This window comes from Bactrocera neohumeralis, chromosome 5 (genome assembly GCF_024586455.1).
Source record: "Bactrocera neohumeralis isolate Rockhampton chromosome 5, APGP_CSIRO_Bneo_wtdbg2-racon-allhic-juicebox.fasta_v2, whole genome shotgun sequence".
NCBI classification, from domain to species: domain Eukaryota; kingdom Metazoa; phylum Arthropoda; class Insecta; order Diptera; family Tephritidae; genus Bactrocera; species Bactrocera neohumeralis.
This window is the reverse complement of record NC_065922.1, coordinates 298265-309753: the sequence shown is the minus strand read 5'-3', so window position 1 is coordinate 309753 and position 11489 is coordinate 298265. Positions and strand designations below refer to the sequence as shown.

At 37.4% G+C, this 11489-nt stretch overlaps 1 long non-coding RNA gene across 1 annotated transcript; it reads right to left on the bottom strand.

Annotated features, from left to right (window-relative positions):
- Window positions 1-2717: 2717 nt before the first annotated feature.
- LOC126760553 (uncharacterized) lies at window positions 2718-3856 on the bottom strand. Its single transcript, XR_007667217.1, has 3 exons — window positions 3398-3856; window positions 3208-3340; window positions 2718-3133 (listed from the first exon to the last, which is right to left on the bottom strand). It is a non-coding gene; the product is annotated as an uncharacterized LOC126760553 (long non-coding RNA).
- Window positions 3857-11489: the final 7633 nt, after the last annotated feature.

Below are 11489 nucleotides of genomic sequence, written 5' to 3'. Positions count from 1 at the left end.
TTGGCGCAGACCGTTTATGCACTCATTGCATTTGCTCCGGAGGTCGTCGAGGTGTTTAGCAACTGCTACCACAATAAGGTCGTCTGCGTATGCAACTAATTTAATAGCTTTCTCTTGGTGTCTCCTTAGCACCCCATCATACATTATATTCCAGAGAAGGGGGCCTAGTACCGAGCCTTGCGGTACTCCACTCGAAATTGAGTAGCTCTTTGTGCCTTCATCTGTATCGTATAATAGTCGCCTGTTTTCAAAATAACTTATGACAATTTCCATAAGATATTGAGGAGCACGTATTTCATCTAGAGCTTTGATTATGTTTGTCCACTTTGCTGAGTTAAAGGCATTTTTCACATCCAGGGTGATCAGCGCACAATATTTTTTTGTTCCTCCTTTCCATCGCTTGCCACTTACTGCGCATTTCGCTGTGTCAACGACATCGTATAGTGCGTCAATGGTGGACCTCTTTTTCATAAAGCCGTATTGTCTTTCTGATAATCCGCCGGCTTTCTGGATTGCTATCTCCAAGCGGTTTCTAACTATGCTTTCATATACTTTGCCAATAGTGTCAAGCATACATAGAGGTCGATATGAAGATGGTTCCTCCGGAGGCTTTTTTGGTTTAGGAAGTAGAACCAATCGCTGGACTTTCCATGGGTCCGGAAATATTCCTTCTTTTAAGCACGCATTGTACATTTTCATGAATAATTTGGGTTTCAGAGTCATGGCTTCTTTTAGGGCTATGTTTGGAATGCCATCTAATCCAGGCGCTTTGCTGCTTTTAATTTTTCCGGCTATGGCCAATATTTCTTCTTCACTAACTAGCAGTGGTGACTCCTCGACTTCGGTTAGAGGCTTAGCATAAGAAATACTGTCGTGTTTTGGAAACAAAGTTTCGACGACATTTCTCATAAAGGATGCGCTTTTGGGTTGGTCGGCCTTATTCTTGAATTTTGACATACAGATTTTGTATGCTGTTCCCCAGGGGTCTTCATTTGCTTCCTCACAGAGTTTTTCAAAACACTTCTTTTTACTGCGACCGATGGCTGACTTCAGAAGCTTCTTTTGACTTTTAAATATATCCCTAAGACTGCTTTCATTTTCTTCGCTCTGATTACGTTGTAGGCGGCGTCTAGCTGAGTTGCAGAGTTTTCTGAGCCCAGCTATTTCTTCATTCCACCAATACACTGGTCTTCGGTTGTTGTGGTGTGCTGTCCTACGCATAGTTGCGTCGCAAGCTGTGGACAATTTTTTCCGCACTGCGGATACCAAGTATATGGCGTCTTCGCCTTGTATATTTTCTGAACTCCAGACCATCTCAAAAAGTTCGGCATCAAAGTCTTTTTGTTTCCAAGTTCGTTTTTGGCATGTGCTCCTGCTGCGGTGTTCCCTCCCTCCAGCATATGAGACTTCGGCAATAATAGCCATGTGGTCACTATTTGTAAATATATCCGACACCGCCCACTTAATGTGCCTACTAAGGGCATCGTTGGCGAACATGAGATCGATTATGGAGCCTTTGTTTCCTTTTTGAAATGTATTTTGCGTTCCGCTATTCATGATCGTAAGATTCGTTTGGCCGAGGAATTCAAGTAGTAGACGCCCACGGTGGTTTGTGCGCCTACTACCCCAAGCGGTCGACCACGCATTGAAGTCACCTGCGATTATAATTGGGGATTTTCCTCTGGTTTCTAAAGCAAGTTCCAAAAGGAAGTCTTCAAAATCCTTAATGGAGGCACTGGGAGGAGCATAGCAGCTAACAAAGTATATGCCACGTATATTTGCCCATGTGAAAAAATTATGCCCTCTGGAACGAGACATAAATGGTTGTCCTTTACAGGACCATATTGCAGCCTTTCCAGATATGTCTGTAGTCCAGGTGCTTTCCGAACGCTGGGAGTATTGCTCGCTTAGTAAGGCGACATCAATGCTTTTTTCAAATACAGTCTGTTTTAGTAGCTCTTGTGCTGCTGCGCAATGGTTCAAATTTAATTGTATTATCCTCATTTCCCTAGCGATTTCGCCATCTCTAGATATTTGGGACACGTAGTACTCAGGGCTGAGTGCGCTCCTTTGCAAAGCATGCAGCTTGGATCGTTAGTACATAACTTCGCTACATGTCCACCGGCTCCACAACGTGTGCATAGAGACGACCTGTCCACAGGGTTGCAACATTTGTGCGCCATGTGCCCCAGATGGAAACACCTGAAGCAACGGGGAATAGGGGAGTATTCCCGGAGTCGACATACAGACCACCCAATCTTTATTTTGCCTACCTTTAGCGCAGTTTTGGCGTCCTGGGCGCGCAGGCATAAGATAGCTATTTGTGTTCCGCTTCGGGTCTTTCGTATGCTCTTAATGTTTATTTTTCCCAGATTTTCTATTCCGCACTCTTTTTGCAAAGCTTCGCAAATCTCTTCTGGAGAAGTTATTTCGTCCAAATCCTTGCACATAATCATGACGTTGTGGGTTTTTGGCTGTATCACAGCCATTTCCCCGACCACTCCTTCTAAGGCACTTTGGAACGATTCGGCTTTTTTATCCGCTTGGTTTTTCAGTTGTAATAACAGATCTCCTTTCAACGTTTTTCTTATATACGTTACGCTTGAGCCCAATTCCTCTAAGCCACTGTCGCCTTTTATTTTCCGGAGAATATCCGCGTATGATGCACCATCCTTTTTCGTAAGTATGATGGCGTCTGGCCTCGATCTTATTTTCTGTTCGAGTGGTCTTCGCTTCTTAACAACGTCCACCCAAGCTTCGCTTGCGTTGGGTCTAACCGTTGTATTGGCTTGCATTAATTTCGCTGTCTCGCTGTAGGTGGGCTGATCCATTTTGGTAACATTTTTCGGCTTTTTTGTTGGAGGTAAAAAGCCTATTGTCTCACGCAGCCTCATATGCTCCATCAACATATCTGTTGGTTTTGAGAGTCCTCCTTCAGAAAGGTGATCCACCCAGGTATAAGACGATCAATTTTCTGAATTGGCACAAATTTCGGGGTTGTCTTTACTAAGTTTGTGGCAGATGTACCCAGCCAAATTTTCAAGCCCGTCGTTGTTGAGAATCTTCAAGTCATCATTTTTTTCAATTGGGTCAGTGGAATTTAGATCAACTGACACACGTTGAAAAATATTGCCTGCAAAAATATAATAAACATACATACATGCTTATAAATAAAGGGGATAAATTGTTAGTTAAGATTATTATTACAATTAGGATAAGAAACAGTGGTTTAAACGAGACTCCATCCTTTTCTGCCGTTCATTAGCCTCTGCAGGAGTTAATCTGGTTAACGTGAGAAAAGCGCTAGGTAGCAACTTTGTTAGACTCCGCGAACTTAAACCTGTAAGAGTGTTTGGTTTTAAAAGTAAAATTATTGTAATCAAAATCCTATAATTACCCATTTCAAACTGCAAATTTCTTTCACATTCAAAGGCGCGCGCGAATAATAAGTCAACCGTGACGTCACCAAGAACAGCTGACTGAAAGCAAACATGCGCATTGCGCAATCTTATTTCTATCATTCTTGCATACAAATTGTAAACAGAAAAGTAAACACTTTTTGAAATTCCCAAAATAATATTAATTCATTCGTCTTTGCAGGAAATATTTCAGTAGAATGTTTAGAATATTGTTGCGAGAAAATATGTATATAATTAGTTTTAGGCACATCCACAATAAATAGAGTAGCATGTGTGGAAATTGTTCAAATGAAGAAAACCAGTGTAAGTGTACTGTTTGTTGTATTTATTTAAATTTCTAAGCATAAATATATAAATTTCTTAAAATGAAATGTGCAGTGGCTTGTTGTAATAATTATTATGCAATTAAAGGATCGAAAACGAGTTTTTTTCAGTTTTCCGGCCGATTTAAAAGTTGCCAAAAAATGGGTGTTATTTTGCAAAAGAAATGATATATTTAATACTAATTAATAATTTCACAATTCTTTTATCATAATTTCATACATCTGAACTTATAATATATGTATATATTTATATACAACACAAGAAACGTTTTCTCCATTTGAATCACAACTTAATAGACAATTTTATTATCAATAGGCCGATATATTTCTTTAGAAATGATTCAAATCTTTCCACTCAACAATATTCAATCGCTTCACTAAAACTTTTCATTAAAATCGAAAGAATTAATAATATCTTGCGAATTTACAAAAGTGTTTACTTTTCTGTTTACAATTTGCAAGCCATTTGACAGTTTTTCACTCTTGTTCTTCTCAACACGGAACTATGACGTTTCGTAATGGCGGTCGTCGTAATCTTGTATTCTATCATTCTTGCTTCGAAATATAAATAAACAAAGATGATATCAAACAGAAATGTATGATGAAAGAGAGATGAAAAAGAGAAAGCTTAGATAAAACAGTATTGCCAGATCAGACTTAACATTATCAGAAAATCAACTTAAAACTAACGTAAATAATCCTAAACAATGTGCATAAGCTAGCTTCATAGAGCCCATACACGACACACAAGTGTGTTCGATCGGTATGTGTCGCATGCGGTTTACTCATGTATGGGCTTGTGCGCGCACCGATCCATGTTCGCGAAAATGTTTGATTTTTTACGATCGGTGCGCGCACATGTGTGTCGTGTATGGCATTGTGCGCGAACAAAATTCCTTTTCTCTCGTGTCGCCGAACAGTGAAGATCGCGGACGAACAATGGCAAGTGTTAAGGCCTGCTTTAGAGGCTTCAAAAAATCGATTTTTTGAGGTTTTTTTTGGGAGGGAAAGAAATAAGTGATTCATGCAAAATTTCTAGGCTTTGTAGTTATATATTTGAACATCTTTCACAAATTATTTGGATACTAAATCTTTGATATTCTGCCTTTGCGAAGCAATTGCCCGATGCATCGCACATGTGCATTTTTCGGACGGCGGGCAGGATGCAGGTCGCAATTTCTATCAAAACAAAATATTCAAAGAGATTCATATTTTTTAATAATTTATCTTCTAGTTAAACTAAGAAAATTCCAAAAAGAAGTGTAAAATTTTAAAAATTTTTTAAAAATTGACAAAAAGTGGTTTTGACCAAAAAAATTTACTTTATATAAATAGAAGATAATTTTATGCCAAAGATACTAAACTTTGCCCGAATTCCATAAGACGTGTGGTTTTTCTCTATCCTGCCCGCCAATTAAAAATAATCGTAAAAATGGAAAACCGAGAAATCATGCTTCAGAGTTTTCGCTTGTGCTTGTGTGCATATACATAAGTATCTGCTAAACGCTCGGTTACTATTTCCCTTCTAGCTTCGATAACATTTCGAATTCCCTTCTATAACTTTTGGGACATATTCTTATATATTTTTTAAAGAGATTTAAGCAAAAAAAAAAAAATTTATTGTTCAGAATTTATTGATCTTATAAAATATGAATTGGCAAACGAAAAGTGATAAATATAAAAATAAAATTGAGAAAAATAAAAGTTGGAATAACTTATTAACGAAATACAAAGAAATAGATAAAAATGCTCCATTAGAAATAAATACGAAGAAATGTTCCGCTTGCCTGTCGCACATGTTAACTCTGTGAAGAACGAACGCAAGATGGATTTGTGTGTCGTGTATGGGCAAACGAATTCATACCGATCGAACGCACTTGTGTGCTCGTGTATGGGCACTATAAGCCAGCGTAAGCAACTGTCCGAATACACACAAATTGTATGTTGCAACTATAATGTACTTAACATCAAGTTTCGTTAAATTTTTTCAAATATCATTTGCTTAAGCAAAGTGCGAAACTGGTCGCATTTTCCGTACGGAATCAGCTGTTTTCGTTTTTTGTCAACAGATACATCATTTTGAATTTGAAGATGGAGGACGACGAATGTTTTGTACAAAATTTAATAGAAAATATAGAAAAAATATTTTTTTACGACAAATAAGATTCCTTTTATTTCAATCGCGTGTATAAAAAAAAAATTGATGTGGTCAATCCTCTTCATTTCTAGGAATCGTACAAAAAAACCATCCTACTTCCTCTTTCTGTTTATTTCCCTGAGTAAACATGAACCGAACTCTTTGTTTTTCATTTCACTAATTTTTGTAAAAATGCATACTCCGTCTAAAACATAAGTAAGCATTTTAATTGTTTTTAAATATTTTAATTTTCTATTCATTCCTGTATTGGAAAACCCAAACGAAATATGTATAAAATTAAAACACAAATTGTTTATTGACCATTTTCTCTCCTGCATGTAAGTACATTATAATCATTCAAAAGTCTACTCTCTGTTCCTTATGCCTTTGACAGGCTTTTCGTTAATTTTTTGACAGTAACATACGGCAGCGTATGCATATTATAGTTAGGCCTTAAGTCGTTCGGACCGACAATATGTGTTTTCGATGAGTTTTCACTGACAACTATCAGTAGCGGCATTCTCTTGCTCTTGCAAGATTGCACGATGACACAAAATGCAAAAATCCTATACCGAAATATACAAGGGCAAGAGAGCACCCATTGCAGAATCTAGTGATATACGACGGCACGAAAATTAACATGGGTTTTGGTCTAACATATTTTACAGCCATTGCAAATAGTTTTCTGCGTGTGTTTGTTGTTGTGCCGATGTACCAAGAGGAAATACATATATACAATTCTTGCACCGTGCAAGGGTTTTGCAAGAGCAAGCGAATACCCCTATTGTTTTCCAAAGACTCGTTTGTTCGAAATAGTAGATTTTCTTTCGTTTCCTTCTACTCATAAAATATTGCCTGGTCGACGTCTTTTTGCAAATGATTATTTCATGATAACAAATGCCCACACAAAAATTTTGCAACCCTTACGCTCTGAACACATAGAGCGCGACAGACAGCAATCGACATCTGTCCAATACTACAACACACACGTTCCTACGGACACAGTTATGTAGTTGTGCAGCTGTCTCAATAACTGTGTCCATAAGAACTGGTGTATTTTCTGTCTGTCTGTCGCGCTCTATGTGTTCAGAGCGTCAATGGCAATAGATTTGATAGTTGGTTTGCAATAGCTATTAGAAAAACCACAGAAATTATGAGGGTTAATGCTATTGCCGACTGCAAGGGATGGCTCTTCAGATAGTTCTGATAAAACTGATAGCTTTTTAGTATTTGGGCTGACCATATCAACTTAGTTGAAAAAAAAAATTGGAAAATAAACTTAACCGACCGTTTTTTTTGAAAGATGATCAGGCAGCGCGCAAACAAAGAAATAAAATTATACCTAAAAGTTTGAATAAAATTCTAATTTTACAAAGCATAGGAAAAGAATATTGGCGTTAGTAAGAACTAACTAAAATGTGTATAGATTAAGTTTTGATTTACTTTGTATAAGATTGTTTGGTAAAGGTTCAGGAGAGCGGCTTTTCCGAAAACGTGCACCAATTTTCACGGGAAATGTCTTAAAATACTCGTTTTTAGTTCTACTTTACGAATATGTTAGGCGCGTTCTTTTAAAAACAATATTTTCTTTGTTTTAATAGAAAAACATCGTATTTCCCGAAATCGAAAATTCACGTTTGCACTTTACACGCCTTTAGATGTTAAAAATATATGTTCTATCAATTATATACACGTAATTATTGATGTTCTTTAATTAATTAATTAGAGAATGGTTTTTATTGTTATTTTTATAAAAATATGTAAAACTTCCCAATTACTTCACTTCAACGAAAATGGCAAGGTTATGTTCGAAATTATGGCATCGCTGTTGTAAATTCGAATCTATTGATTTATGCACTGATCGTTTTCGAATTATCGATACTCTCGATATTTGAGTCTGAAAGAGAATTGGTTAAAAGGAGAAATGCGTAATAGGAAAATTTATAATTCATTATTATTGCAGAAAGAAGAAGAAGTTGGACACAGAAGAATTATGAACGCCGGGGCGCTCGAAAAAAAATAACCCTGGTCGGTCCAACACCCCGGCGTTCATAATTCTTCTGTGTCCAACTTCTTCTTCTTTCTGCAATAATAATGAATTATAAATTTTCCTATTACGTATTTCTCCTTTTAACCAATTCTCGTTCAGACCCGAATATTGAGAATATCGATATTTTAATTTAGTTCTATTTTTCCAACTATTATCATTTTTCTATTATGTTTCTCTCATTTTTATCAATTCTTGTTTAGTCTCTAATATCGAGAGTATCGATATTTCGAAACCGATCGCTGCTTGTATCACTAGTATCCAATTGAATTTCGAACAGTGATGCCATTTATAGCGTAAATATCGTGCAAAATCATAATTTTTTTTTTGTTTTTACTACAAAAAAACATAAAAATAGATAACGCGCCGTATATATTCGTAAATCGGAATTAAAAACACGAATTTTAAGACATTTCCCGTGAAAATTGGTGCACGTTTTCGGAAAAGCCGCTCTCCTGAACCTTTACCGATTGTTTTTATAAACTTAAACTACTGAATACAATAATTTTTATATCCTTTAATAAAAACCGTTAATCTCCAAATTTATTTAGCAAAGTTTTGTTTAATGATATTCATTCAAAACTTGAATAAGTATATTTCATAAGCATATGCAAATAAACAAATGTAACTTAATTTGCAGTTAATATCCAAACTTTAAAACAATTTTTTATAACTTTCGGTAAAAGTGATACTTTCGATGCATTTATTTGGGAGTGGCCAGAAACAAATCTTTTATATATGGCTCAAGTAGCTCATGACTTCCGGTCTTAGATTAAGTATCCTCTGGGTATCCGAAAAAATATTCGTTTGAAGGCGAGTTGAAGTGAGAAGGCGAATTATCCCTCCTAAGGGTTGTGCTCTGGGTTTGAGACCCGCCACGTAAAAAACACTACTAAAGAAAAGAAGAAAACAGCCTCGGATGAGAGATCCCCTTTTTGATGACGACCACTGCAAACGTATTAAGGATTTCGATTTAAGGGCATGCACCTCGAATGGTCCCTTAGTTGGATAGATGCTGCTGTCCATTTGGTTGATGTCCTCACTTGAGTAAAGGTTGACATTACCGCCGTCCAAGAAATGCGGTTGGCGGGACAGGGATTGAGGCGAAAAGATTCCTGTAGCATTTACTGTAGTGGCAATATAAAGGAGCGCAAATTCGGTGTGGAATTTGTGGTGGGAGAGAGACTCCGGCGCCGAGTTCTGGCATTCACTCCGGTGGAGGAACGACTAGGCACAATCCGCATCAAAGCGAAGTTGTTCAACATATCGTTGATTTGCGCACACACCCCGATGGAAGCGATGTGACCAAAAATGCCTTCTGTGAGCGTTTGGAGCGCACCTATGAAAGCTGCCCCGCCGTCCAAATCGGGATTGGCGGCTTTAATGCCAGGGTGGGTAAATAAGGTATAAATAAGGCACAACGATCGGTAAATTCAGCCTCCACGATGAAACATCCCCAAATGCATTGAGGCTGATCGATTTCGCCGAGGTCCGAAATATGGTTATCTGTAGTATTAGGTTCCAGCATAAGAAAGTTCATCAAGCTACCTGGTTGTCTCCAGATCGAAAAGCCACCAACAAGATAGACCGCCTCTGTGCAGTAAAAAACGCACGTCAACAAACACAAGGAAAGTTTGACATCGAGAAGCTGCAATCACTACAGACAGCCGAACGATTTTCTACTCGACTTGTACTCCTACTCTCTGAAAGCACTCATCAGCAACTCGGTATAAAGGAACTGGGGGACGGCATTTCAAGCTCCTTACGTACCTCCTCGCAACGTAACACTCGACCACAACACGTGCGGGATGGGATAGATACCGACAGTTGAAATTTTGCATTTGCAGATCAAAAAGAGATAGGCCGAAATGTGAGTATGAAGATCTTAATATGCTAGGCGACAGTGATAATACTCGAAAATTATACGAAATGATGCTCCGCCTAACAGATGGTTTCAAAACAGAAGCATACTCTTGTATAACCCCCAGAGGTGATCTAGTGACTGATGCCCAGAGCATTCTGAAATTATGGAGAGAATACTTCTGCTGAATGGTAGCGAAAGCATAACCAGAAGTTTTTAACCAGAAGATGGCGAACTCAATTCTCCAATCGATGACGATGGAGCAAACGTTCCATCGCCTGACCATGAAGAAGTTCGAATAGCAATTACCCGTCTAAAGAACAAATAGCGGCGATAAGTTGCCAACTGAGCTTTTTAGAGAAAGGTTCCGCGAAAGATTTATGTTCCTTTGCGCATTGGCCACGGCGAATACCATATTCGATTGAACTATGAGCTGTATGAGATATACGACGACATTGGCATAGTTCAGCGAATTAAAAGACAGCAGCTAAGCTGGCTACCTCATGTCGTCCGAATGGACGAAAACACTCCAGCTCTGAAAGTACTCTACACAGTACCCGTCTTTCCTTTGGAAAGGCCAGGTGGAGAAGGACCTAGCTTCCATGGAGTCTCCAATCGGCGCCTCCTTGCGAAAAGAAGAAGCGACTGGCGGGTTGTTGTTAACTTGGCTATAACAGCGTAAGAGGTGTCTACGACAGTAAAGAAGAAGAAGAGGAAAAAGAATTCAAGACAAAAAAAGACTATGTGTATTTTATGAAAGGTGGTGTTGTACGTTCGCGCTAAGGATCATAACCCTTAATCAGTAGAATTCTCTTTCTGTGCTTCGATAGAAAAGGGGGCGAGTTCCCTATTTGCTGTTCACAAAGTAAATATACGGACACCATGAAATATTTTTTACATGCCTTTGACTTTATGAACTTTGGTATTTTAAGTGTGTCCCAAGGGAAATGCATATTGATTTTTTCTGTATTTAGATTTGTCGGTAATTTGATTCTCGGAATTTTAAATTTCGAGATTTTGATTGTCGGCTTTATGTCATACACCCTTTGTAAATTTATTTACATCTCTCAGATCTATGGCGCTGATTAAAGGGAAAAAGGAGTAAGAGGCCAGGATTGTTTCTTTCTTCTTTAAAATTAACCGTAATATGTAATTATGATACAAGAAAACATTAAACAAATTTTAAAACCTCTAACAGACCGAGAGATTACGATATATCTTTAAATAAGCATTTCATTAAATAACTTTAAAATCTGAGAACTTTGATCTTTTATTTTGCAGAAAATATGAAATTTACATAATTTTTGTGCACGTGTTGGAATAAATTCTTAAATAGGCCCAATTTCATGATATACTATACACTCAGTCCTTTTTTTACGCGATTTTCGGTTCTGCCACTAATCGCGTAAAAAAAAATCGCGTAAAAATGGTTAGTTTTCCAATATTAACTGACGAATTGGATCCGAATATAAAAAATATCGCGTATAACAAAATATACGCGCAAAAAAATATTCAAAAGCAATACAATAAGTTTCAAATTTCAGACTTATGATTTATTCATTCATAACAAAATAAAAAATACAAAACAAAAACCACATATAAAAGAGAAGAAAGTAGAAAATAGGTAGATTTATTGAAAAAAACCGAAAGAATGCTGTTTAATCACTGTCATTATCCGTAGTTTAAATTATTTTTAGCCGCT